At 47.1% G+C, this 27,215-nt stretch overlaps 1 protein-coding gene across 2 annotated transcripts in view; it reads right to left on the bottom strand.

The window, feature by feature from the left end:
• ABRACL (ABRA C-terminal like) overlaps positions 1–26,515 on the bottom strand; it is an 87,134-nt gene extending 60,619 nt beyond the window's left edge. The window contains exon 1 of one of the 2 annotated variants that reach the window (XM_085612471.1): positions 26,243–26,515. The gene's annotated coding sequence lies outside the window, so the exon portion shown is untranslated. Of the gene's footprint in view, positions 1–25,481; positions 25,618–26,242 lie in introns of those variants that run through there. The other variant, XM_085612472.1, reaches the window with a different exon arrangement.
• Between the last annotated feature and the right edge of the window lie 700 nt (positions 26,516–27,215).

Here is a 27,215-nt window from a genome sequence, read left to right as displayed (position 1 = left end):
TATTTACTTGCTTTCTATTTGCTGGCTTTGTTTTAGGCTGTCCAGCTTGAGTTTGTCCCTTTCGTGGCTCATACCTTATTTACTGTCTCCGTCTGAGTGCTCCCTTTCTGTAAATAGGCCTTTAAATCTTGTTCTTATCTTGTCACATTTGCTGTACAATCAAAGACAGAGGTAAAATCCCAGGCTCAGTCTTCTTAGGGAGCTTAGGGTTTACTTTTATTTCTCCGACTTCAAAGTAAGAGGATTTATATGACAATCATGCTAGCTACTGGGGGATTATTGGAGGTAGGCTGTACGATTTTTTTACAGGACATAACCTTTAAATGTATGTAAATTAACTGTGCAGATATTTAAGAATAGATCAAAATTATAAAACCACAAATAAAGCACATTTTATGGTAATTCTGAAGTGTGTTGGAAACAAATATTTTAATGTGATCAAAACAAATCCATACACTAGGTGATGACTTTTCCACACATTATCATTTGTGCACTGTATACTTTGATCAGTAAAACTTTGTCTGTGCAAATGTAATGATCATTTCAATTGAAGATGTGTTTGTTATTGCAGTGCACTACCACACCATACATACTCCACTTTACCCAAGTCTACTCTGCACCACTCCACACTGCGTCACCACACTCTACCCTGCACCACGCCATACCTCTCTACTGTACTCTGCATCACTCTACTCCATGCCAATGCACTCTACCCCACTATACTGTGCGACTGCACTCCACACCACTCCATGCTACTCCACTCTGCAATACTGCACTCTATGCTACTTCACTCTACTCTGTACCACTCCAGTCTACTCTACCCCACTTTGCGCTACTCTAATCTACTCTGCACCACTGCACTCTATGCCACTGCAACCCCATGCCACTTTACTCTACTCTGAAAGAACCTACTCTGCGCCACTGTAATCTATGATGCACCATTCCACTATGTGCCACTGAAATCTACTCTAACCACTGCACTCTATACCACTTTACTCAAAACCAATGCATTTGATGGTGCTGCACGAAATGCCATCTCCTCTGCACCAATGCACCATACCATACCCCACTGCACTCTATAACAGTGTACTCTGCAACACTGCACTCTCTGGCACTTAACTGTATGCCACTCCACTCTGCCCCGCACCACTCCACTCCACTCTTTATCGGTCCACTCTCTGCCACTGAACTTTACGCCACTCTACTTTGCACCATTGAACTCGGTTCTACACCAATCTACGCCCCTCTACAGTATTCTTTGCCAATGCACTGTACACCACTACAATCTACGCCACTCTGCAGCACTCCACTCTAAGCCACTGCAATCTACGCCAATCCACTCTACTCAAATATACTGTATGCTACTGCACTCTACGTCACTCTGTGACATTCTAGTCTATGCCACTCCACGCCACTACAATCTACCCTGCACCACTTCAATCTTTATCACTCTACGCCACTGCACTTTACACCCATGCACTCTACATCACTTTACTCAAAAGGAAAACACTCTATGCTACTGTACTCTACATCACTGCTCTCTATGCCACTCTAATCTACTGTGCTCCACTGCACTCTATGAGACTTCACTCTACACCACTTTGCTCTATGCAAATGCACTTCACTCCTATGCACCACTGCACTCTACACCACTTCAGTCTGGGCCACTACACTCTTCTCTGCACCATTCCAAACTGTACACCAGTGCACTCTTTGCCACTACTCTATGCCACTCCACCCTGCACCACTCCACGCCACTTAACTTTAGTCTGAAACAATCTACTCTACGCCACTGCACTCTACGCTGTACCCCTCTAGCCAACTCTACACCACTCAACTCTACACCAATGCACTCTAATCTGAAATACTCTACACCAGTGCACTCTACGCCACTCAGCAGTATTGCGCTGTATGTCAATGAACTCTACGCCACTCTATTCTACCCTGCACCACTGTACTATGCGCAACTGCTCTACAGCACTGCTCTGCAGTGGCGTAGAGCATTGCACTCTATGCCATTGTACTCTGCAAGACTGCACTCTGCCACTGATCTCTACGCTACTCTACACTCTGCCACTGCACTACTCAACTCTATGCCACTCTGCTTCACTCTACACCACTACACTCTATTCTGCATCACTTCTCTCTACCCAGCACACCTTCTTTCTACTTTGAAACAATCTACTCTATACCATTGCACTATGCTGAACCACTCCACTCTGCGTCACTGCACTCTACACCACATTACTCAAAACCAATGCACTCTACACCACTGCACTCTAAGCAGTGGTGGCTAGCATGTCTCGTGGGGTGTTAATTTAATTAATAATGAAAAAATATTTAAACCTACCTTTTCGCCGGCCGGGTCCTGCGTCTTCAGGAAGCAGGCAGCCTCCCTCCCCTAAGCCAATCACAACGCTCCAGTGGAGCATTATGATTGGTTGGGACGCTGCCCAGGAAGGGGCTTACGGGGAGGCCATGTTCTCTGTGTAGGCTGCATTGCAGCCTGCACGGAGAACTATAGAGTACGCATTACTGGTTTAGGCGGCCCCAGAGGGCTGACCAAACAGTCAGCGCCATCAGCATGGGCACCCCACTCCTCCCCTGCCCTAGAGCAGACCCGCCCACCCACAACCAAAACCTTCTGCTTTCTCGCAGTGCGAGAAGCAGAAACATAAAATGGTAGTTATTACCATTTTATGTTTCTGCTTATTGCACTGCAAGAAAGCAGTGGGGCGACGCTCCTCCACACTAGTGGAGGAGCCGCACCCAAATCCACGCCAATCTACTCTGCACCACTGTACTTTACGCCACTTCACTCTAGGCCACTCTACGGCACTCCACACTATGATACATACTCGACAATACTCCACTCTATGCCACAACCGCTCTGACATTCTACACTACTATTCCACTCTATAATGCCCTACACAGCTCCCTCTATGACACTCCATGCCATTTTACTCTGCTCCAGTCTACAACACACTACACTCCACTCCACTCCACTCGGACACTCTAGGACAATCTACAACACTACTCCACTCTATACAACACCCTCTATGCCACTCCATTCGGCTTGTCACCACTCCACGACACGCTATGCCCTTCTACTTTACGACAGTCTACTGCCTCCACGCCACTCCATGACAATCCACTTCACTTCACGCTTCTCAACTCTACAACTCTCTACGCTACTCCATAATACTTCACAACATTCTACTTAACGACACTACTCCACGCTACTCTCATTTACGCCACTAACTTTTAGCCATGCTGAACAGCAGCCACACTGGTGTACAACATGGCTAAAACAGATTGGCAAATCCAATAGCTCTTGCATAGGTGAGACCCTTTGGCTTTGCCAATGCTTGTTCCTTTAGTTGCTCACGAGGAAAAGCGGCGCAAGATATCTACTCGCATGCAAAATGCCCGCAAGCTGCACACACTTAGTGTACACGATGCTCGCAAGTGATTGGCTGCCACCTAAGAATTAAGACAAAGTTATACAGGGACATACATAGATAGGCGTATGAAAAACGAGACACTGCACGTAGAACTGCACAAAACTACGTGCACGTAATAAAAGCTTAGCACACCTCTACAAATCGGAGTCGGGCGCAACGGCTTGCTAAACTCTATTGTTTGAAAATCTTTTATGATGTCAGAAACATTGACCATGTTCTTTTTTTAAAAGACAGTTCATACACTTATGCTGTATCACCACTCTACCGAGCTACTCTTCTCAGAGACCAGAAACAAAAGTGCCCGACCACAGGATTATTCATCATACCGGTGAAATCTATTCCAGATCTAACCACTAGGCGGCGCGAGTGGCATACAAAAACTAAAACACCAAACTAGTGCTTCACCGAAGTTACTCTTCCTAGTCTGATTAGATGCTTAAGAGCCTTAAATAATCCGCAGCAGGAGTCAGGAAACCTATCTTAAAGGTACAGCCGTTTTATCTTAATTAGACAAGGAATAAAAGGCAAATCCTCCTTGACAAGGCGCACACGCTCCACAGTCTGTTCATGGTGAAAACCGTGTCATCGGCTGCCTGAGCTCGGGTTTTCCCGCCGCGATTAAACGTACCCCACTTCTCCAAGGCAAGCACGTCGAACACAAAGTACAAGCAAAACGCTGCCCTTAGCCAGAAAACAAACCCAACGAATATATGAAGCAACCGCTCGCCGTTAGCAAACGTAAAATGTGGCTATCACGTTCACAAAGATCTAAAGACACTGACATTCACAGCTGAACTGGGGGGACGAGGTGGAGCTAACACATTAAGCAGTAGGCGGAGCTAACAAAAGGGGATGGGCGGAGCTTATAGGCCAAGCAATGGGGAGGAGACACTCGCATTGCAATCTGATAAGGAGTAAGAATGCATCCATGCAGCCATTCTTGAATTCACCCACTCACCCTTCTGCAATAAAACAGACAATCTCAGCAGAATAAAAACACTGTGGCAAGGCGAGCGGCTCGGTAGGGCTGCCAAGGGAGCTGCCAACGCCAAAATACTTGTCAATTTCAGTAATCTGGAGATTCTGTGTAACAAAAAATAAAACAATGCACAGGCTTTAAAGCAGTATGACAAGAATCTACCCTTAACGGTCAACAGAAGTTAACATGCGATTCTCACAATACGTCAGGCCTATTGCATCTGTTGTAATTTTTCATAATAAACAGGTTCAACCTATGGCATCGGACATTACTTTTTCTTAATGAACCAATAAGGCCTATAACCTTCATCATTGGCTCATCACCAAAACCAACTCAGGCCGACCATAACAGCCATAAATAAGGCTTCTCACAAGGCAGCCATCGGGCAAAGAGTCAGCAAAATAACAAATAACGATAAAATGAAAGTTGTTTTGATAAATGCATTTCATAATAGGTACGTCCGGTCCCGTTCCTTTGCAGGAACATGAAGATATGCTTTTTACAATAAGTAAGTCTCAGTTCTAACTTAATAAACAGATAAGACCAGATAATTTCTCAACAGTCAAGCATATAGACTTTATCACCAGCTTCTCACCATAAATAACTCCCGACATAATGCATTTTGAACAAGCTTGTCCAGAAAGCAATCGTCAGACACAAAGTTGTAAAAGTAAGAACATGTGAAAAGTTCAATGGGGTAACCAACACCTAAGTACTTGTCTAAGACCGCAATCTGCGAGACTCCATGTAACAATATATCTGAAATACCCATCTAGAGTCTTTAACACAGTGTAAGGCCAATCGACCCTTAAAGGTCTATTGGCTTCGATAGCTGTGTTCCAGAATAAATAAAGTTGGTCATCTTTTCATAATGGCATCGGACATAAATTGTCCCAATGAACCAGCCAAGCCCACTTTCTCCATCATTGGCTCGTCATAACCAAAATGAGGTCTCTTGAATTCTGCATAAACTGGCAACCATCAAGTATACAGTCATAAGATTACAAATATATACAGAAATGCATCTGGTAAGACAATATACAACCCCTCTGAAAATGGCCTAGCAAAAATGATTCCATTACAAACCTTCAACACCAAGGGTTTGTCAGCGGGGATAACCAATGATGAAAACCTTGCTGAGTAAGATCAACTTTGGGATTCCATTTAACAAAATATCAGTTTATAGCCTTTAAAGCACCCAAATGGCAACCCACTCCTTAATGTCCATCAGCTTTAACAAACCCTTTTTTACAATCGATTGGGCGGGCCTACTTCCTTTGTTGTAACTTTTCAGATCACCAAATCGGAAATATTTCATTGGACTTAAACGTTCCCAATGAACCAATCAGGGCTATAGCCTGGCTTGTCACCATAGCTTATTCAGGCCTACTGAATTTTGCATAGACGTTCCCATAATGCAACCCTCAGGGATACAGTCAGAAAATTATAAATATTCACAAACTATTCAGCCCCCTCCTATGAGATTTAATAAGGATTATTAAAGTGTAAGTCTTCTTGCAAGGTTTATCAAAAGGGGGAACCAACTCCAGAACCCTTGCCTGCTACTGTAAACTGTAAGAATCAATGTAATGCAGTACGCCTATAGGCACTTTAAAAGAGTATAATAGCAATCCATCCTTAAACCACCCATCCTTAGAGGCCTATTGGCTTTAACATACAATTTTCACAATAAATAAGTCAGGCCTACTGAGTTTTGTAAGAAATGTTTATAATAGAAAGATTAGACATTTGGCCTCCAATATACCTTTTCCAATGACCCAATCTAACTATAATTTAAAGTATCTCTCCTCCGGTGCTGTCCACCTATTTCCTAACCATGGTATTGCTCCTCTCTTGCGGTGATGCTATTATGTCACCAATATATGCCCGTCCCCTCCTGTAAATTAAGTGTACATATTGGCTCCCAACTCCCCAGTATGCTACCCACATTTTCTCTTAGAGTGTACCCCTGTGAGTGTGCCGTTTTTATTCTCTCGCTGTTGCTCACTGAATCTGGGGGTTTCCTCCATTGGGGTGCTGCTCTCTTGTTTTCAGAAAGCGCTTATCTGTCACCTTTGTGGTGCAAATCTCTCTTATGATGTTGACCCTATAAAGGGTGATTGCTCACCCTCTGGCTGCTACAGCTGCCTCTTCATTAGGGTGGGATTCTCTCCTTTCCGGGTGCTGCCCTGTTATTCTGAGCGTGCTGCTATCTCTCTGGATACTCCCTCCCACCAGGAAGTGTTCTCTCCTCTGGCTTACCCACTGTTTCTCGCAAAAACACACATACTCTCTGGCTGCTGCTTTTACTTTAAGCTCTTGCTTCTAGCACTGCTTTCTAAAGGTGGTGCTGTACTCTGGTGTTATTTCTCAGTCATTGCCCCTTCCCTGTTAACCCCTTGTGCTGATGTCTCTTTATTGTACTGCCCTCTCTTAGGACAACACCTGGTTTCTGTTGCCTCTCAAGCTGCTCTCCAGTCAGTCTGCTCCCCATAGATATACTGTTCTGTCGTCCTTCTCAATGTACTGCTCTCTTGGGATGCAGTACCATCCCTCAAAATGCCCTCTCCAGGTGCCTCTTTCTTGAAGTGTCCAGCTCCGTAAAACTGATCGTCCCCTTAATGCACTACTTTCCCTTTGAAATGTTGCAGAAAGCAAAGACGTCCCTCACAACAATATGATAAAATCACAAACTAAACAATGCTGGTGGTCAAGAAATTACTAATATGAGAGGACATGACAGTTATTTGATATCATAAAGTCAACAATAAAGTCTTCAAAAAAATGAAACGTTTGCATTGGGTATTTATTAGATACGATTATGTACACAGTAACATAAAAACAATATCATATAAAAACATTTAATTAAAGACACATTATTATGAGAAAACTATTGTCGACGCAGCGTTTCGGTGTGAAATGAACACCTTCAGGACAGTTTTCTAACAATAGCGAAGATGCTATTAGGTTTCAATTTAACTAACATCTGGAGATTGGTCTCGTTGCGGTATAAAATCAAAGAGAGGGAAATGATGATCACCTCTTCATTAAAAACCTTATGGTGCAAGGTATTCACAATGTAAATATGTATACTGGTGCCACCGTTGGTCTATAGGATCGGGATGCGAATTAATAAGAACTTCGTAATGCCAACCGGTGTATGATGATTGGGATTCTGCAGTTTAGGCTCATGTGCCTTCTTTTTTATAGGTCGTCCCAGGAGTGGGTTACTATACATCAGTTTTTGCTGGCTTTTGATTAACCATCTGATAAAATAACCGAGGCCTCCCTGCAACCAGTATACAGCTTCCGGGTTAGGATAAAAAAAAGAAATGTTGCTACAGACTTCCTGTGATGCCCTTCTCAGGGTACTGCTCAGGCTTCCTGCTTAGGGTACTGCTCTCTGTGTGTCACTGCCCCCTCCTGTGCTGTACGTCATTGTGCTATCCCAGCTCTGAAACCCCTCAGAATGCTGTTTGGACTTCTCCTTCTTGGGCTGCCTTTTCTCTGGGTACTGGTCCTTCCTTTAAAACGCCTCTCCAGAGGCAACTTTTTCGCAGTGTTTCCCCGTCCCAACGACAGTCCTCAGAGTACTGTTAGTCGAGGTGGGACTCTCTCAGGGTGTCGCTGTCCTCTCTTGTGTGCTATTTGTCAGAGTGCTTCCACCTCCCTCTGTCTTCCCATCGGGATGCATCTCTTGCTCAGAATCCTACGCCCTCTGCTGCCTTGCAGATTGCTGTCCTTTTCATCTGCAACTCTTATGTTTCTGTTCCCGTCATGACACTGCTGGTCTCTTAAAACGCACCTAGATGGCGGTCCCATCCACCCAAGTTGCTTTGGCTTCCTACCTAAATCTTTGGCATGTTATCCACTTCGTCCTCGTTTGTCCACCGATCACACCGTTTCACTTTCATGGAGTGGGCTTAGTGTCACATAACTGTCCCTGTTCCTCCCATGCATCTAACAAGGAGGACACTTTTGTTATTATTCTGAGCCATTCCCAATTAACCTTTTAATGTAAAAAATAAGCATGTGATTTACAAAAATCTAAAATTTTATTTTCACATTCTATGTGCAATTCTGTTTATCTTATGTGTTGTTTTTGGCCTTTTAATTAAGCCTGGGCAAAGCACTACGCTACGCTTGCGTAGTTTGCGAAGTTCGCACTACGCGAATTGCACGTAGCACAGTGCAAACACATGTAGCGTAGTGCAGCGGTCATTTTTTGCTTGCTCGCGGTCCTTAACGTCAAGTTGGCTACCGCGAGCAAGGAAAATGACATCCCGGCGAGACTTTTTCCTCGTTCGTGATCAGCAACATGAAGTTGCCGATCGCGAGCGTGGAAAATAAACCTCCCGGCGAGATTCTCAACATGGGGAGGTCAGGTTTCTCATTGCGAGTGGTCGCGTATGCTCACGACCGCTCGCGATGAGAAACTACCAGTCTGCGTTGAGAAAGCTGCTGCTCGAGTAAAAATCTACTAGAGCTGCAGAAAACTACAGCTCGCACTGTGCAAGATGCCGTTTTCAATGATTGCACAGTGCCGGATGCTTGTTCGCACTGTGCAATCATTGAAAACGGCATCTTGCACAGTGCGAACAGGGTACTACGCAGTTCGCGAAGTGCTATGCGCAGCTCGCATAGAGGGAAGTGCACTTTGCGTAGCGCTACTTCGCGAACTACACCCAGGGTTACTTTTAATTCTCCATCCCTTAGCACGGTCTTCCTCTTTCAATCCATTGGCTACGCCTCTCCACCAATCTCTGTACTGTGTATCTCTTTAATTCTACTGCTCTACTCACTTCCCACCCATGGCGTTGTCTCTTTGCCTATTCTTCGATGCTCGCCTGCCCACCCATCCCTTCTTCTTGCCTGCCCACCCATCCCTTCTTCTTGCCTGCCTATTCATCCATTCACTTCGTCAAACATTCATCCCTATGTCCTTGCCTTTCCACTTTTCCCTTGGCCCTCACTTGCCATCTTTGGCCTGTCTCCCCATCTAAACCTTGAGCTTGTCTCCAAAAGTGTTATTTTGTCTTGGTCTCAACACCAGTTCTACCCCCAGTTTCTCCACTAATCCCTGTCTCGCCATACATCGCAAGCCATGACTCACATCCCTCCCGCCTTCCTTCATCTCATACTTTGGTTCGGTTTTTAACCCCATCATATTTAGCATGTCCATCCATCCACCCATTTCTGAACACTGGTTTCTCCACTGGTTGCTGGTCTCTCCACGCAGCCCCTGTTCCCATCTATGCAGCCCCCAACCTTTGCTTGCCCGTAAAATCCCTTGCGTCCACCCATCCCATGCCCCTCCATCAATTCCGTTACTTTACCCTGTGGTCACCTCGATCCACTCCATGCCTCCGGGTCACACCGTCCCTTAGTCACCTGCTTGTCCCTTTTCCCTCCACCCATCTCTAAACCTGACATTTTGAGACAATCGCATTTTAAATGCAAGGCAGATCTGATTTTGTTGCCAAGTTTAAGAGACTTGCACAGTAATGTCTGATATCCAGTATCAAGATAGCAAGTGATTTAAATCCCCTGCGGGAAAGCATATTTAACTCCCGAGATAGCACAGTTGATTGATGTGCTAGCTGCAGTGATCAGCACGTAGCCTGCGGGTTAGGTTTACATCCTGCAGCCTGGCTAAGTATTTCATCCTTCTGAGGTCGAAGAAGGGATAGTGAACTATGGAGGGCAAGAAATCCATCTGCCTTAACTTAGAAATATTGCACTGCAGTCGCTCAAGGCCTCCAGCTCCCTCTGCGCTGCCTCGCAGCACATAGCGTTCTCCATCTGACCCTCTAAGGGTCTCCTGGCTCTGCTGGGCTCCCAAATGCACTCACCTGCCCTGCCAACTCCCACTCCTCAGCCAACTTAAGTTGCCCAGCTGGTAAGTTGAAATAGGTGTGCTCATCTTCTGAACTAATCTTGCTGACCGCACTGACTGTTTAAATGGTGGCCGGCGGGGTGGATGTGTATTGAAGGCCATGAATGCTGGGCTCGAGCTACAGCAGGAATTCCGGGAATAGAAACTGGCTACCAGAATCCTCCACCCTGGCCCCCCTATTGGACACACCATTTTCCCACTCCTTGCACGGTTACCAAATTGAGGTCAAAGTCTTGCTCTCAAGGAGAAGTTGCAGCCTGTCTCTATCCTGGGCTTAAGGAAGCAACCGAGGGGGTTGACGCCCTTTTAGCCCAATGGGTGTTGGGCACCTGGGCACCACCACTTATATTTGGTCTCGCTATTCACGTGGTGCCATAAGGGTTGTGCTATAGAATCGTACAGCTCGCCATTCTTGGATGCATGCTTCTGAGCCATCTCTTGACGTGTTCACTTGCTGCCCGTACCATGCTGTGAGGTCCATGTGATATTATTTAGATTGGACAAAAACTGAAGGCTTGTACCTTTGTCAAAGAGCAAAACTAAGTTTGGCTGAAGAGACTGATTCAGCATCACAAGTGTTATAATACGACGGACGCATCCTTGGTAGATGCTCTACAACTGAGCCAACTGTCAGCCATGGACCACTCTGACACCAGAAATTACCATTACCAAGGGGAAAGGAAAGTAAAGGCAAAGACAAGGAGAAGTGGTATAAAGTGTAAACACAATTAATAATAATCTGCTTATATATAGATTTTGTTTTTTTCACAAAAAAAAATCCAAAGTTTAAAATGACATTATAGCTAGGCGAAAATGTTAGTTAAAACATAACATTTCAAACTAAAACAAAAAAACACTGAAACTCACCAGATATAGTTAACTGAAAAAAACTATAACTCGCACCAGCACCATGTATGTATTAATGATGTTATTTCGGTTGTCATCAGTGATATTAATCAAGTCATAGAACATGTTAAGAATGTTGTAACGTGAGGTCATGAGCAGTGCTTGACTAGGGTGTGAGTTATAGTTACTTCAGTTAACTATAACTGGTGAATTTTAGTGTTTTTTAAAAGTTCAAAACGTTACATTTTAACTAACATTTTTACCCAACTATAACATTTCTTTAACCTTTTTTTCCAGTGAATTTGTAAAATAAGAAATTAAAGGCCTTTTTTTTTTTTTTAAAGTAAGGTAGACCTACTGGCTTGGTCAGAAGTTCAGCATATAAAAGGTAGGCCTATTGTCTATCTGGGTGTCAGAACATCATATTGTATAATATATTTATATATATTACACACACATAATCCAAAGTATTCCCTGTATATACATGGCAATGATGCAGCCCTCCCACAACATTTTAAAAAAATGTAAAAATGTGGTCTTGCCCCTTTCAGAGAAACTAGGGGGTGGGAGTTCAAATATATAGCCCTCGCAGGGTATTATGGGGCATGGAGCAGTGAATATTAAATGAGAGGCTGCTCTGCTCATTTCAAAGTTTCTTGCACTTTTTTTTTATTTAAAATCAATAAATATTTACATTTGGGTCCACCGGTCCCAGTCAGAGCACCCAACAACTTGAAAACATTGAGGTCCGTGGGGGAAGCTCCCTTGGCCCCTGCTGCCACACCGACTCCCCCTCCAGCACCCATCAAGGGTGCTTGTGGAAACCAGCTGCACTGGTCTACTTCCACCCGGCTGGCTGGGAGCAGCGTTTTTTCCTGCTCCCACCGGCCGGGAGCAATCGACAGTGTCACTGGGTATGGTTCTCTGGGACACTGCTCTACATAGGGCCATGGGGATGGGGTTTCCAGGTCCACAACGTGGCTCATGGATGAGGGCCCCACACCCCCCTTCCCAAATAAAATATTCAGCCCAAGGGCATGGGGTCTCCAGGACCATTCCATGGCTCCCGGAGTGGACACCATGACCCTTCTAAAAAAAAAAAAAACTACATCAGTCCCGGTGCCTTCAAATAGCTCAGGGAGGGCGGGGCACATGCATCCTCCCCAAACAAAGGACACTGGCCCCAGGGGAGAGGGTCCCTGTGGCCTTTAAATGGCTTGGGAAGCGGCACTGCATGACCACCCCCCCCCCCCCCCCCCAAAAAAAACCAATGCGCCACCACTCCCTTGGGCCCTGGCCCACCTCATGGAGAAGGGGGGCTTCGATTTAAAAGAACTGAAGCCCGCTTTTTCTTTTTTTAATTTAACCATTTAACACTAAACTATTGTGCGTTTTTGGCCCCAGAGAAACCTCCTCTGCCACCAGGCTAAAGGGGGTGGTCAAGGTATCCTTACCCAGACTCCCTATATGTTTTTATAATTCTTTTTCATGGCGGGGGCTGAGTTCCCAAGTCCTAAAATGACTGCTGCATCATTCACAACTGTGTTATATATATGTATTACACAGTGGCGGTCTCCACAGTGTAGTTATTGTTAGGGTCGTGTTTCCATAGGATATGCATTTTTTGGGTTGCTAATAACTTTGGCCTGTTAGTGAATCTCTCGAAACTTTTCCAAAAAGCACTACACCCCCCGGTGGGCCAGGGCTTTGAGGGGGAAGGGGGGGGGAAACACACGACACACGGCCCCCCACACCTCAAGACTCCAAGAGGCCCCAAAGACTCCATTCCCTTAGCTCATCTTTTAAAATAAGGGGGAAGGGGCCTCATAGACCCCTTCCCCAAGCCTCCATAAGACCCCAGGAATTCCATACCCCAGGACCATCTTTCAATTAAAGGGGCTGTGGGCCACATGGCCCCCGCTCCCTGAGCTCTACAATGGCCCCGGGGACCACATCCCTCATAGCACGCTCAGTGACCGTGTCCTGGGGTCCCCAACCCCGGAGACACCGTCTGTTTTCCTGCCCATGGGCAGGGAAAATGTAAAATTCCCCACCAGGCAGGAGCACAAACCTGCGTAGCAGTGGGTTGGCTTTATGTATGGTAACAAAATATTACTTTACATTAATTAAAAAAACTAGAAATTCCCTGGAAAAAACAAAGGACATAGCAACGTTATAGTTTGGTGAAATGCTCAGTAACACAAACTCACCAGTTATAGTTGCAGTAATCTCAAGTAACTACAAGTCGCGCCCTAAAGTCGCTATCACACGTGCCCTCACCAGGCACTGCTAATTTCCCCACATATTACATCACGGATATGATCACTGCAACATTTGCAACAAAATTATTGATGAAAAAACTGCGCATGGAGGGGGCGTCAGCTATAATTATGGTAGGGCATGAGTTGTAGTTACTTGATATAACTAACTATAACTTGTGAATTTCAGAGGTTTTTAGAGTTTATTATGTTACATTGTTACCGAACATTTCACTTAAATATAACATTACCTTAACCTTTGTTTTTTTCTGTGAGATATATGTCTCAAAGCCACAGTTCTCCGTTACAACCAGCCTCGATAGGCCAGCCAAAGCGGGAGGTGCACAGACCGCTGCTATATAACCAAACATTCTCCCAAGATGGAACGCTGTACGCCTGTCGCCTTTGATTTTCAATGCGGGTTTGATTCATAGTATTTTGTGATTGGCCGAATGCAACAAAGTCCAAACGTGTTTCAGCTCCAAGTGAGCCTTGTTCGCAGGAAGGCATGCTCATCCACCCCCTTCACTTTTAAAAGATTACCACATTCGATTTAGACACAGATGAAAGACTATCCAGTATGTCCCATAGTCTTTTCTCAACTTAAATTGTAATGCTCGTGATTTTTACAGTAGTGGCATTTCTCTTCGACAGTTGCGATAGTGTGCCCATTTTCTTTAAGTTGCTTTCCTTGAGGATTACAATGCAGCAAAGATTTGCATCATTTTGCACTTTTACACACGTGCTTCGGGTTATTCCTCGTTTCATTTGGCCGTTCAGTCTTTTGTATTCAGTTGTATCACCATTTTCCCCAAATCACCGGAATACACAAGTGAGATTGCCAATATCTCCCCTTATGAACCCATACCCGCTGCCAATTCCAATTAGGGTTAGAGTACACTCCCAATACCTTAGGTGGCAGCGAGCGGCCCATGCTCCCATAATCGACATCCAAGCCACAGCTCTCTGATACAGGGAGAAGCCAGCCCGGACAGGGCGGCCGGTGCACGAACAGTAACCATATATCCAAACATTCTCCCAAGAAGAACGCTGTACGCCTGTCACTGGTGAGTTTCAATGCGGGTTTTATTCGCATTGAAAATCACCAGTGACAGGTGGATGGCGTTCCTTCTTGGGAGAATCTGCACACACAATCCTGCAACACTGTAGCAGAATCAGATACACAACCTGGTAGCACCACTTGTGGAACACTTCATGGACGCTGGATACACTCCCAATGAGATAAGGTGGAAAATCATTGAGTAGATTGCGCCCAACCCCTGTGGTGGAGACATTTCCTCTATTTCCAGCATTCAAAAGCACAAATGGATGGGCTGTCTAAAATCTATCCAATTTGTACTTAATGATTATGATTCGCACACAGGCCCATATCTGGTCTATTTACAAAATTAGCAATTGTGCGTGCTTTACGAACCCCAGTCTGTGGATACATTCCAGCGGGAGCACTGGTAAGTCTGTTCCACTGCTTCTTCCGCTTGAGGGCACTTGAAACTGAGCTTTTTGCATGATCACTGCATACTTTTGTTTGTAGAGTCCTGAGAATTGGTTATTTCTACCTTTTCCCTCATATTCATTTCCAATGTTGGCTGCAAGAGGAGTGGCCTTGCAGCCTTTATAATGGTTCACATAAGGCACATTTCCTTATGAGACACTTTCTTACATTATTGAAAGTACCTATTTTCCAGAGCAATTAAGTCTTGAATCTCAAGCTTTTCAATTGTTTGCATTTCACTTTATGGTAAGCATCATTGGGCACTCACATGCAATTGTGTTTTGCACCCAAAATGTGTGCTGACCCTCAATCACAGTTGTTAATCAATCGTTATGTTTATTTCCACAGCCTTTTTGGGTTGAAGACTACAAGACAGCGCAGATGTCTGGTTTGATAATGACATCTTGGGGCCATCTGGAAAGCTTCCCCAGGAATGCAATCTGCCCATTGCTTCCCATTGGCCTTGGGGTTTGTAATTCGCATTTGCTGGCTTTATTTGTTTCAGGCTGTCCAGCTTGAGTTTGTCCCTCGTGTGGAGCATTGCCTATTTACTATACCTTCAGAGCGCTCCCTTTTTTTAAACAGTCCTTTAAATCTTGTTCTTATTTTGTCACATTTGCAGTGCATTCAAAGACAACTAAAATGTCAGGCTCTGTCTTTTGAGGGAGCTTTGTGTTTACTTCTTTCTCCGACTTCAAAGTGAGAGGATTTATGTGACAATCTTACTGTGAAAGAAGGGCTTTTTTCCAGCACACAACAAAGTTTAAATGTTGGTAAATGATCCGTGCAGACATTTAAAAGGATATCATTAGGAAAGGACAATTAATTCTGAAGTTTAACGGATTTATTTTTTTTATACGAACAAAACAAATAATTACACTAGGTGATGACATTTCCACACATTATCGTGTGTATGCTGTATAGTTTTATCAGTGTAACTGTATTTCTGTGCAAATGTAATGCTCATTTAAAATGAAGAGGTGTTATCTGTACGCCAACATCATCGCAGAGCCAAATCCCTTGGTGTCATTCGACAAAATCTACTCTCCCACATCAATTCCATTGCAAAGCCTGCTCAATACCAACTGCGCCTTCTTTGGGGGATTCGTCGCTTCTTCCCGGAGCAAGACCTTAAAACCCTGGTTCAATCGGTGGTTCTCTCTAGATTGGACAACTGCAATTCTCTTCTTACTGGCCTCCCCAAATCCCACCTCTCCCCCCTTAAATCTGTTCTCCATTCAGCAGCTAGTTTCATAAATGGGGGCCAAAAGAAGCGACCACATCACACCCATTTTATCCACCCTTCATTGGCTTCCCATCCACCCTTCATTGGCTTCCCATCGAGGCAAGATCTATCTACAAAACTGCCTGTATCACCCACAAAGCCTTGCACTCCTACTCTCCTCGCTACCTGGCAAATAAACAAACTCTCTGGAGGCTCTAGACCACGGGTACTCATAGTACGGCCCACGGGCCGCCAGTGGCCCGGCAAGCCATCCTTGGCGGCCCGCAGACCATGCAGACATCGTACCAGTTTTTTTTTTTTTTTTTTAAAGTGTGTCAGCAAACCCCACCGGACTCCGAGAGAGACTGCTCTATGGGGGCCGGGAGATTCCAGGATAGAGTGGAGATGCAGGGGCGCTAAGAAGAGGTGAAATACAACAAAGCCTCATTAGCAAGTAAATGGTTTTTTAAAGACCAGTGAAGTACTCCGGTGAGGCTGTGTGTCAGCCTGGGAAGCTGTCTCAGCCGGGGCTGTCACACATGCGGGGTGAGGTGACAGAGGACAGCAGGGTGTGAGAGCCCGGTGAGGTGACAGAGGGCAGCAGGGACTGAGAGCTTGTTTTTTCATTACACAGGGGGGAGGGGGGATGGGCTGGTGTCGGGGACGTGTAGTCACAGTAATGTGCACTGCCCGAGGCACAGACAGAGAGACAGGTGTATGCCGGGTCTGGTGGCTCAGCAGGGGCCTGTGTTCAACCTCATGGGCACAGTTTTTTTTTGCTCTAGCCCCGCACCCTCCACCACTGACCCCGCCCCCACCGGTGCGGCCCTCGGCCACAAACCACACTGTAAATTTGGTCCCTGAAAGAAAGTTTGTGAGTACCCATGCTCTAGACCATCACGTAAAGCGGAAAATGTATTGCTTGAACCTCCCACTTTCAAAAAGGAAAGATCGATGGCCCAATCCTTTTCAGGCAACACGGTAAGAATCTGGAACTCACTTCCGCCTCAGCTCCGGACCACCACCTCTTCCCGGTCCTTCAAAACTAACCTCAATGTTCTCCTCCTTCAAAGACAGTTCCAAATCTAATTCACGCCCTCTCTATTCCCTGAAGGAAGTACTTCCACTATAGGCCCGGCAAGCCATCCTTGGCGGCCCGCGGACCATGCAGACATCGTACCCGTTTTTTTAAAAGTGTGTCAGCAAACCCAACCGGACTCAGAGAGAGACTGCTCTATGGGGGCCGGGAGATTCCAGGATAGAGTGGAGATGCAGGGGTGCTAAGAAGAGGTGAAATACAACAAAGCCTCATTAGCAAGTAAATGGTTTTTTAAAGACCAGTGAAGTACTCCAGTGAGGCTGTGTATCAGCCCGGGAAGCTGTCTCAGCCGGGGCTGTCACACATGCGGGGTGAGGTGACAGAGGACAGCAGGGTGTGAGAGCCCAGTGAGGTGACAGAGGGCAGCAGGGACTGAGAGCTGGCTTTTACATTACACAGGGAGGGGGGGGGATGGGCTGGTGTCGGGGACGTGTAGACACAGTAGTGTGCACTGCCCGAGGCACAGACAGAGAGAGACAGGTGTATGCCGGGTCTGGTGGCTCAGCAGGGGCCTGTGTTCAACCTCATGGGCACAGTTTTTTTTTGCTCTAGCCCCGCACCCTCCACCACTGACCCCGCCCCCACCGGTGCGGCCCTCGGCCACAAACCACACTGTAAATTTGGTCCCTGAAAGAAAGTTTGTGAGTACCCATGCTCTAGACCATCACGTAAAGCGGAAAATGTATTGCTTGAACCTCCCACTTTCAAAAAGGAAAGATCGATGGCCCAATCCTTTTCAGGCAACACGGTAAGAATCTGGAACTCACTTCCGCCTCAGCTCCGGACCACCACCTCTTCCCGGTCCTTCAAAACTAACCTCAATGTTCTCCTCCTTCAAAGACAGTTCCAAATCTAATTCACGCCCTCTCTATTCCCTGAAGGAAGTACTTCCACTATAGGCCCGGCAAGCCATCCTTGGCGGCCCGCGGACCATGCAGACATCGTACCCGTTTTTTTAAAAGTGTGTCAGCAAACCCAACCGGACTCAGAGAGAGACTGCTCTATGGGGGCCGGGAGATTCCAGGATAGAGTGGAGATGCAGGGGTGCTAAGAAGAGGTGAAATACAACAAAGCCTCATTAGCAAGTAAATGGTTTTTTAAAGACCAGTGAAGTACTCCAGTGAGGCTGTGTATCAGCCCGGGAAGCTGTCTCAGCCGGGGCTGTCACACATGCGGGGTGAGGTGACAGAGGACAGCAGGGTGTGAGAGCCCAGTGAGGTGACAGAGGGCAGCAGGGACTGAGAGCTGGCTTTTACATTACACAGGGAGGGGGGGGGATGGGCTGGTGTCGGGGACGTGTAGACACAGTAGTGTGCACTGCCCGAGGCACAGACAGAGAGAGACAGGTGTATGCCGGGTCTGGTGGCTCAGCAGGGGCCTGTGTTCAACCTCATGGGCACAGTTTTTTTTTTGCTCTAGCCCCGCACCCTCAGCCACTGACCCCGCCCCCACCGGTGCGGCCCTCGGCCACAAACCACACTGTAAATTTGGTCCCTGAGAGAAAGTTTGTGAGTACCCATGCTCTAGACCATCACGTAATGCGGAAAATGTATTGCTTGAACCTCCCACTTTCAAAAAGGAAAGATCGATGGCCTAATCCTTTTCAGGCAACGCGGTGAGAATCTGGAACTCACTTCCGCCTCAGCTCCGGACCACCACCTCTTCCCGGTCCTTCAAAACTAACCTCAAAGTTCTCCTCCTTCAAAGACAGTTCCAAATCTAATTCACGCCCTCTCTATTCCCTGAAGGAAGTACTTCCACTATAGGAAAGTCTGTACTCCATGCCTATAGAAGTGCCTTCCCAGTGTGTTCTTGTGTTTTGAGTGTCTGCCATTTATTGCAGTTTTATACCTCTACTTGTATCTTGTACGCTTCTATAACTTGCACACGTCACTTTTCCCTCTTGTAACGTATCGTTTGCTACCTCTTCTTGTACTTTGTTTGCTTTTGATACATGCACAATTGTCACTTTTGCCTCATGTAATGTAACGTTTGCTTTTGTAACATGACCACTTGTAATTTTCTCCTCTGGTAACACTGCTGTTCCTATTGTGAAGCGCTCCGACACCTTCGGGTAAAGTCGGCGCTATATAAAAACGCATAAAATAAATTAAAAAATAAATAAATAAAATCTCCCACCTAGCCTTCGACTCCTACCACTACGTCCTACTCTGTGACTTCAATTTCCACATAGATGACCCCAACTCCACCTCCCTCATGGAGAACTTTAACAACATTGGACTCACAGAATAGGTCACCAAACCCATGCACAAAGCCAGACAGACTTTTGACTATCTTCACCTCTAGCAACATTCAAATTTAGCCATGTCACAGAACTCACTTGAACCGACCACACTATTGTCCACCTCACCATCTCTGACGCTCAACACACCATCACCAAGATCCACAGCTCCTCCCACTGTAGCTGAGGCAAGGCAACTGATACACAGTGGACACAGGCCCTGAGCACCACCCAATCTGAATCCCCATCAGACCTTGACCAAGCCATCCAAAATTTCTCTGCTTATATCACCGAATGAGCCGACAAGAGTCACCCTGATGAAACCTGCAAAATCCAACTAAACCTCTAAACAAATCAGCTGGTACATCCCAGAGCTCAGAACCACCAAACGCAACTGCTACCAACTCCAGAAACAATCGCGCACCACAAAGAACACCATTGGCAGAGCTACTCAAAAAGATGCACTCAGCAACTACCACCTGCGCATCAAGGAAGCCAAGAGAGCGGCCATCACAGCCCGCATCAACACAGCAGCCAACCACACGAGAGAACTCTTCAAAATAGTCAAAGAATTTGCCTCCCCGGCAGACACAGAGAACACCATTCACCCATCCCAAAAACTCTGTGACACCCTCTCAGACTACTTCCGCAGCAAGATCGCCACATCTACAACAAATTCGACCCACAACCCACTGCTCTCAACCAAAACAGCCCCAACCAACCAGTGCACACCAGCCGAATGATCACCACCTGGTCCTCGTTCACCACTCAGACCACCTTGGCCATCATGTCATCTATCCATCCATTTCGGGGCACCCACCGACCCCTGCCCCCACTGCCTCTTCAACCTTGGATCCAATCAAATCAGTCTGAAACTAACAAGCATCTTCAATACCTCCATCTCCACAAAAACAGTCTTTGTGTACAGTTGGAAACACGCAGGAGGTCAGACCCCTCCTAAAGAAACCCTCCGCCAACTCCAGCAAACTCAAAAATTGCCATCCAATATTCCTTCTCCCTTACCCGGCCAAGATACTCAAGAAAGTCACCAAGTCACCAACCAATAGCTCACCGAATAGCTGGAACAAAACCACCTGCTCTGATCACCACCACAGACAACATCAGAACCCTACTCGACCACTGGGAGACCGTGGCTCGGATACTCCTTGTCCTCTCTGTGGCGTTTGACACCGTCTCCCACCACACCCTCATCAACTGACTCTACAACAATGGCATTTGACAAAATGCCCTCAAGTGGCTCACCTCCTTCCTCACAGGTTACACACAGAGTGTCCGGCTGCTTCCCTTCACCTTCGAACCCAAGGACATTATATGCGGCATATCCAAGGATCAACCCTTAGCCCCACCCTGTTCAACACCTACAAGACCACCCTCGCAGACATCGTCAGATCCCATGGCCTCAACATAATTTCACACACAGACGACATTCAACTGATCCTCTCACTCTCCGAAGACCCCTCCACCGCCAGAACCATCTTCTGCAACGCCATGACCAACGTAGCCAACTGGATGAGGGACAACTGCCCTAAACTCAACTCGCACCAAGACAGAGGTACTGGTCTTTGGGAAAAACACTTCCATCTGGGACCACAGCTGGTGGCCAGCAGAACTTGGAAGAACACCCACACCAACAGACCATGCAAACAACCTAGGGTCATCCTTGAAAGCGAACGGACCATGAAACGGCAAGTCAACACAGTCGCCTCTTTCTGCTTCCACACCCTGTGCACGCTTGGTAGAATCTTCTGATGGATCCCAACCAGTACCAAAAAAAACGTCACTCAGGCCCTCCTCACCAGCTGCCTCACCTACGGCAACGCTCTATAAAAAAAAAGTTACTGAGACATTGCAGGGAAGCATCGGATTTATGCTTCAGTAATAACTCAGCCCAAGTCTTAGCAAGAGCTGGGAAGTTTGTTAATATTATCCTAATTGCATTGCATAGTGCTCAGCATTAAGAAACTGTCAAACTCTATCCTTACTTGCACATATGAACGTCGATAAAAGTTAAACTCTTTATGATAAGCACTGTGACACTTATTTCTCATACAGCTGATTTATACATGTATACATAATTTCTCTTTTCTTCTGCTTTTATTAACTCTTATATTTTAATCCTTGAATTTTATTAATACGTCTGTATGTTATGGTTTTAATTAACTGCAATAATAAATACTATTAGAGCAACGCTCTATACACTAGCATCTCAGCCAAGCTCCTCAGACAACTTCAGACCACATAGAATGCAGCAGCCAGACATCCTGGACCTCCCCAAAGGACCCATATAACTCCCCACCTCAGACACCTCCACTGCCTCCCCATCCAGAGAGATGCCACTTCAATATCCTCACGCATGCCTACAAAGCTCTATACGATCAAGGACCATCCTACATCAACCATTAATTGAATTTCCACCGACCCTCTAGACACCTGTGCTCCTCCTTACTTTCCCGTGTGCACACCCCCGCATCCATCGCAGCCGCAGCAGGGGAAGCTCCTTTATCGCACCCAAGACCTCGAACGACTTGCCCCTCCATCTTTGAACAGCACCCTCCCTGGCAGACTCGAGAAAGAATCTCAAGACCTGGCTCTTCGACTAAGACATTGCACCCTCAGCACCTAGATACCCCTAGGGGTGACGGTGCTGCGTTATACAAATGTTGATTGATTATAAGGTCGGTGTGCTACCACACCATGTATACTCCAATTTACCCCACTCTAATCTCCACCGCTTAACACCACTGCACTGTACTATGCACCACTCCACTCTATACCACTCCGCGTCACTGCACGTAACACCACTGCACTCGACGCCTCTCTCCTCTACTGTGCACCACTCTACATTATGCTAATACACTGTATGCCACCCTGCATCACTGAACTCTTCGCCATTCTAGGCCACTCCACTCTGCACCACTCAACTCTATTCTACTCTGCACACTCCATTCTATGCCACTCTACTCTGCCACACTGTCCTCTACACCACTGCTCTCTACTCTGTACCACTCCCCTCTAATCTACTCTGCACCACTGCATTTTACACCACTCTACACTACTGCACTCTACCCTGCACTACTCAACTCTGAAACAATCCACTATGCCACAGCACTATTCCACTGCACTCTACGCCACTCTACTCTAAACCACTACACTCTACACCACTCTTCTCAAAACCAATGCACTCTACGCCATTATACTCTACAACACTCTACGCCACTGTCTGCACTACTTCACACTACGTTGCTGCACTCTACTCCTCTACGCCACTCTACTATGCAACACTGCAGTCTCTGCCACTGCACTTTATGCCACTGCACTCTACTTGGCACCACTGTATGCCACTACACTCTATGCCACTGCATTCTAAGACACTGCACTCTATGCCACTCTAGTCTACTCCACACCAGTGCATTCTACGATGCTGCGACGCGACACTCTACGACACACTGCACCACTCAATGCTACTCTACACCACTCTCCTCTACGACTCGAACTGTTAGCCATGCTAAACAGATGCCACGCTGGTGTACAACATAGCTACAACACGTTGCCAAAGCCAATAACTCTTGCATAGGTGAGACCTATTGACTTTGCCAATGCTTGTTTAAAATAGTCTGTGGGCGAAGGTAAGAATTTGCTCGAGCTGTGTGGTCATACCATCTTAGTGGACTTTACCGGTCTCTAGCTTAGTTTTTTTCTCTGTGCTTTTCTAGGGTGCTAGTATTTTGTTTTGTCCTGATGAAGACCGCCCACAAAAATGGGGTTGTAATGCGGACATTATTTAAGTTTCATACTGGATTTAGTTCTCAACGTATAATAGGCATAACGATTGTTCCAAAGCTTGCTCATGGCAACATCTGAAGCAGCCAAAATAAATTTCCAACGAGTTGTTGTGCAAGGTTTTACGTTTTCCATTAACTTAGTCACAAATAAAGCGCATTGCGACATTCTTTCACCTGAAATGCCTCTGTAAATGTTATATGTACAGACTCATTTATTTTCCATATAAATAGTACAGAAAGCACTTTAATCAATGATTTTTAATGAGTGTGCGTGGATATTGCTCATTGCCTTAATGGCAAATGACTCCAACGAAAACATTGAACTGTTTTTGTGTTACACAGCCAGCACCCTCTTCTGGGTATATTTATCACATCCAACCCCCAGACCAGTGGTTGTGAGCTGTAGTTACAACCAGTCGTGTGCCCATGCTACAGAGCTACCCCCTTTACCTCTGCATTTGCTCAAGCAGTAGAACATACAAGGGCCTGTGAACATAAATTGCAGAACAAATATTCTGGTGAAATATCTCCTCACCCAAACGTTGTACATCATCTTTAGAAACAACATCTTGGCCTAGGCATGCAGTGCAGGCCCATCTCCCTGTCCGGCCCATCTGGGCCACGAGCCGCAGAACCGAGCCCTTGGGCTCAGCATGCTTAGCAGAACAGCAGCTTGAGTCTTGGGCACGCAGAGCTAAACCCTCTACGTCATCTGTGCGCATTCTTTGTGTTAGAAAGCAAGCATATGCTTACCGGTCACGCGCAACAGCACCAAGCATTTCCTATGTGAACATGGACGTATTACCTACCCCATTTGAGTCACAGGGTGCCACCGTGTGACACACGATATTGCCCCCATCACACAGTCTCCCAGTGAGAAGCCGATATCACCCGGTGGCAGGGAAAGTGAGCTGAAAACCATTTATTTTTTGCAGATTTATTATAGCGTGAACTCGACCCAAAGGTACTGGAACTCTCTACATGCGCGCCAGTTACATTACACAAGGACACATTAATGTTTTGGTAAATACGAGGAGATTAAGTAATTTGCCCAGAATCACAGGAAGCTGAGCCGACGCAGAGGCTCGAACCCGGTTCCCCAGCTCCAAAGTCGGCTGCTCTGGCGGTAAGGCCACAACCTCTCTCATTGTAAATAGTGTTTTTTCGGCGTGTTTTCCGAGGCGCTGAACTGCGATGTCCATCCAGGAGCTTTTTAGGAGGGGGGGGGGGGGGCGAGAGAAGGAGTTTGGGGGCAGGGTAGGGTTCAAAAGTGCCTCATAGGTACTTCTAGGCACAAGGCCCTGCCCCCTTCAAGGCCCCCGCCCTTTTTTTTGCATATTTATAAAGCGCGAACTCGACCCTAAGGTATTGGAGCGCTTTACATAGCACCGTATTTACATTACACATTCAGGCACGGGGAGATTAAGTGATTTGCCCAGAATCACAGGATATGGACGCGACCTCGAGGCTCGAACCCTGGTTTCCTGCACCAGAGGCGGCAGCGCAGCCAACGGACCACATGCTCTGCCCCTTAAAGGCCCCGCCCCATCCTCACACCGTGAGATTGTTCTTCAAAATGGCAGGTAATGGCGGAGACCAAGAGTTTAACGTGTGATTTAATTGTCAAAGGTGGACACTGCGAAGGTCTACAGGATCCGGTGGCACGATCTGCAGTTTTCAGGATTTCTGATTTTAATAGACAAAGTGAGGATTGGGCGATCAGGGTTCGCTCCTAAAGGTCTTTATCCTCACCCCCCCCCCCCCCCCCCTTTGAGGACCTCTAATCTATACACTACAGTTTGTGACAGCCCTAGCTGGCTAGCTCTGATGGGGCTACACTTAGCCCTGGGTTCAAGGCTTCCACGCCAGAGTACAGGGAGGAAACCAAGACCTGCAAAGTGTACTAACCTACCGCGGTCTCATTCCGCTATCTACTGGAAAAAGGCAAAACATTATTGAGTATATAGCCCCAAACGGGCCAAACCCAAAGTAAGTCTACATTGTCCATTGACTGCAATTAGACCTCCCTCTTAAACATATGATCTCAACCTCACTGGCGAAGAGTCAACGCGTTGACAGGTATGCAGAATCAAAAACTGAAATATAATCCTTCCGTTTGCGGATCTAAATGTTCAGCTTGAGAAATAGAGACCTACCGAATAACTGAAGTGAAATAGGGAAATGCCATCCTCTCGGAAACCATGAAAAGAAAACGTTACTCAGCCCAAGTAAGGGTGTTGGCGGCGGGGTGCAGAACCAGCCCTTACACGTTGTACATTACATGCACACTGTGAGTCACAGCGGCCAACAAAACCAATACAAACGCAGTGAGAACGGAAGGCAGGGCGGGAGGCAGCCGCAGGGGAAGACACGCCACGCACGAATCCTGCCTTGATCACGCTCTGCACGCCCCCGGGCGTCTGCACGGGCAACATCTGCTTCGAAGAGCGCTCCTCCACCCTGACCGGCGACACATCACTGCATAAGTGATTGACACCAAGAACAAGAAAAAGGGCAGGGTATTGTAGCAAGAGTGAGTGAGACCCCCAAGGAGAGTCTGGGCAGAAGAAAACCGGTCCACTGAACAGTCTGCACACTTTACATATATTTATTTTTTTTATTTCCAGACACCACTTCTTTTTAACCTAGAACGCCTACGTCAACTGCCGCAGTGACACCTATCCAAGGGCAGGCGCCGCAGCAGCAGTACTGCCCGGTATCAGAACAGCAGGCTGCAGAGAGTCCCTACTGCCCTAGCCCCTGAGATTCAACGAACGCTCCTGCCTGGGGGAGACATGTGACTGCAACAAGGAAGAAGCCGGTGAGGAAGTGCAGTCGGCGCAGCCAACACCCATTGCCTCCCGGCGGATACAGCCGCGTCCCCCCCAACGGGAGCCGGGCGGTATGCAGGACTCACCTGCAGAAACGACCGTCCGTCCGTCTGTCTGTCTGTCTGTCAGCGCGAGCAGCTGGAATGAACGGAGCCGGGAGACTGTAGGTAAAGGAAAGCAGCAAAAAAGCGTCTAGAGAGTTAAAAGTGAACACGAAACAAGGGGCCGCCCCCAGCAGAGGGTGAAAGCCTATGAGGGCAGGCAGGGGGCGGGAGCCGCGCGCTCGGTGCTGCGATCACGCCTCAGGCGGCAGCTTGCTGTCCCTCGGTCTGCGCCTGCTTCCGTGTCCAGCCTGCAGTGCCGCGTCACACGACAGGCCTCCGTTCCTTCGTGCTCACTGTGAATGTTCTCTCCACCAATTCTGCATTCGAGGATATTGAATACATTAGAGCTAATAAGGAAAATGGCAATTTCATTTGTGAAAAATGAAAATCATGCAATTAATAAACTCCTGCGCCTAACATAAATAAGGACTTGTGTAGCAACATGCAGAGTTATTGAAGTATGCCCTACGGTTAAGGAAGCACCTCACTGTGTGTAACAAATGCCGCTGACCGCGGCCCCCGCAGGGGGCCACTCGGCGGTCGGCGCCTTAGTGGCCCCGGGGCCCCGGTCACCCCTCCCCACTCCATACTTCGGGGGGGCGGGGGCAGGGTTCCTGATTGTGCCCCCCTCCGTGTCAGGGGCCGGAAGTGACGCGAAAGGCGCGTCACTTCCGGGCCCAGGTGTGAGGGGAAGGCTATTTAGCCTTCCCCCACCCTCACTGGCGACCTCTTTGTCGCCCACCTCGCCTACCTCGCCTCATCGCCGCATCTAGGTCGTCGCTTTGTCGTCGTGCTTCTTCATTAACGGTGAGTCTTGCTGCACCCACTCCGCCCCGGCCCTGTCCCTGGGCAGTACCAGGTCGACGGGGCCCTGTGGCACGATTGCCACGGGCGGAGGGGGCACAAGATACATGCTTGTGCGGCGGCCAGAGAGGGCGGAAAAGTTAAGCAGGGG

The sequence above is a fragment of the Triturus cristatus genome, chromosome 6 (genome assembly GCF_964204655.1).
Source record: "Triturus cristatus chromosome 6, aTriCri1.1, whole genome shotgun sequence".
Lineage (NCBI taxonomy): Eukaryota > Metazoa > Chordata > Amphibia > Caudata > Salamandridae > Triturus > Triturus cristatus.
The sequence above is the reverse complement of the archived record's forward strand: the minus strand, read 5'-3'. Positions and strand labels throughout refer to the sequence as shown.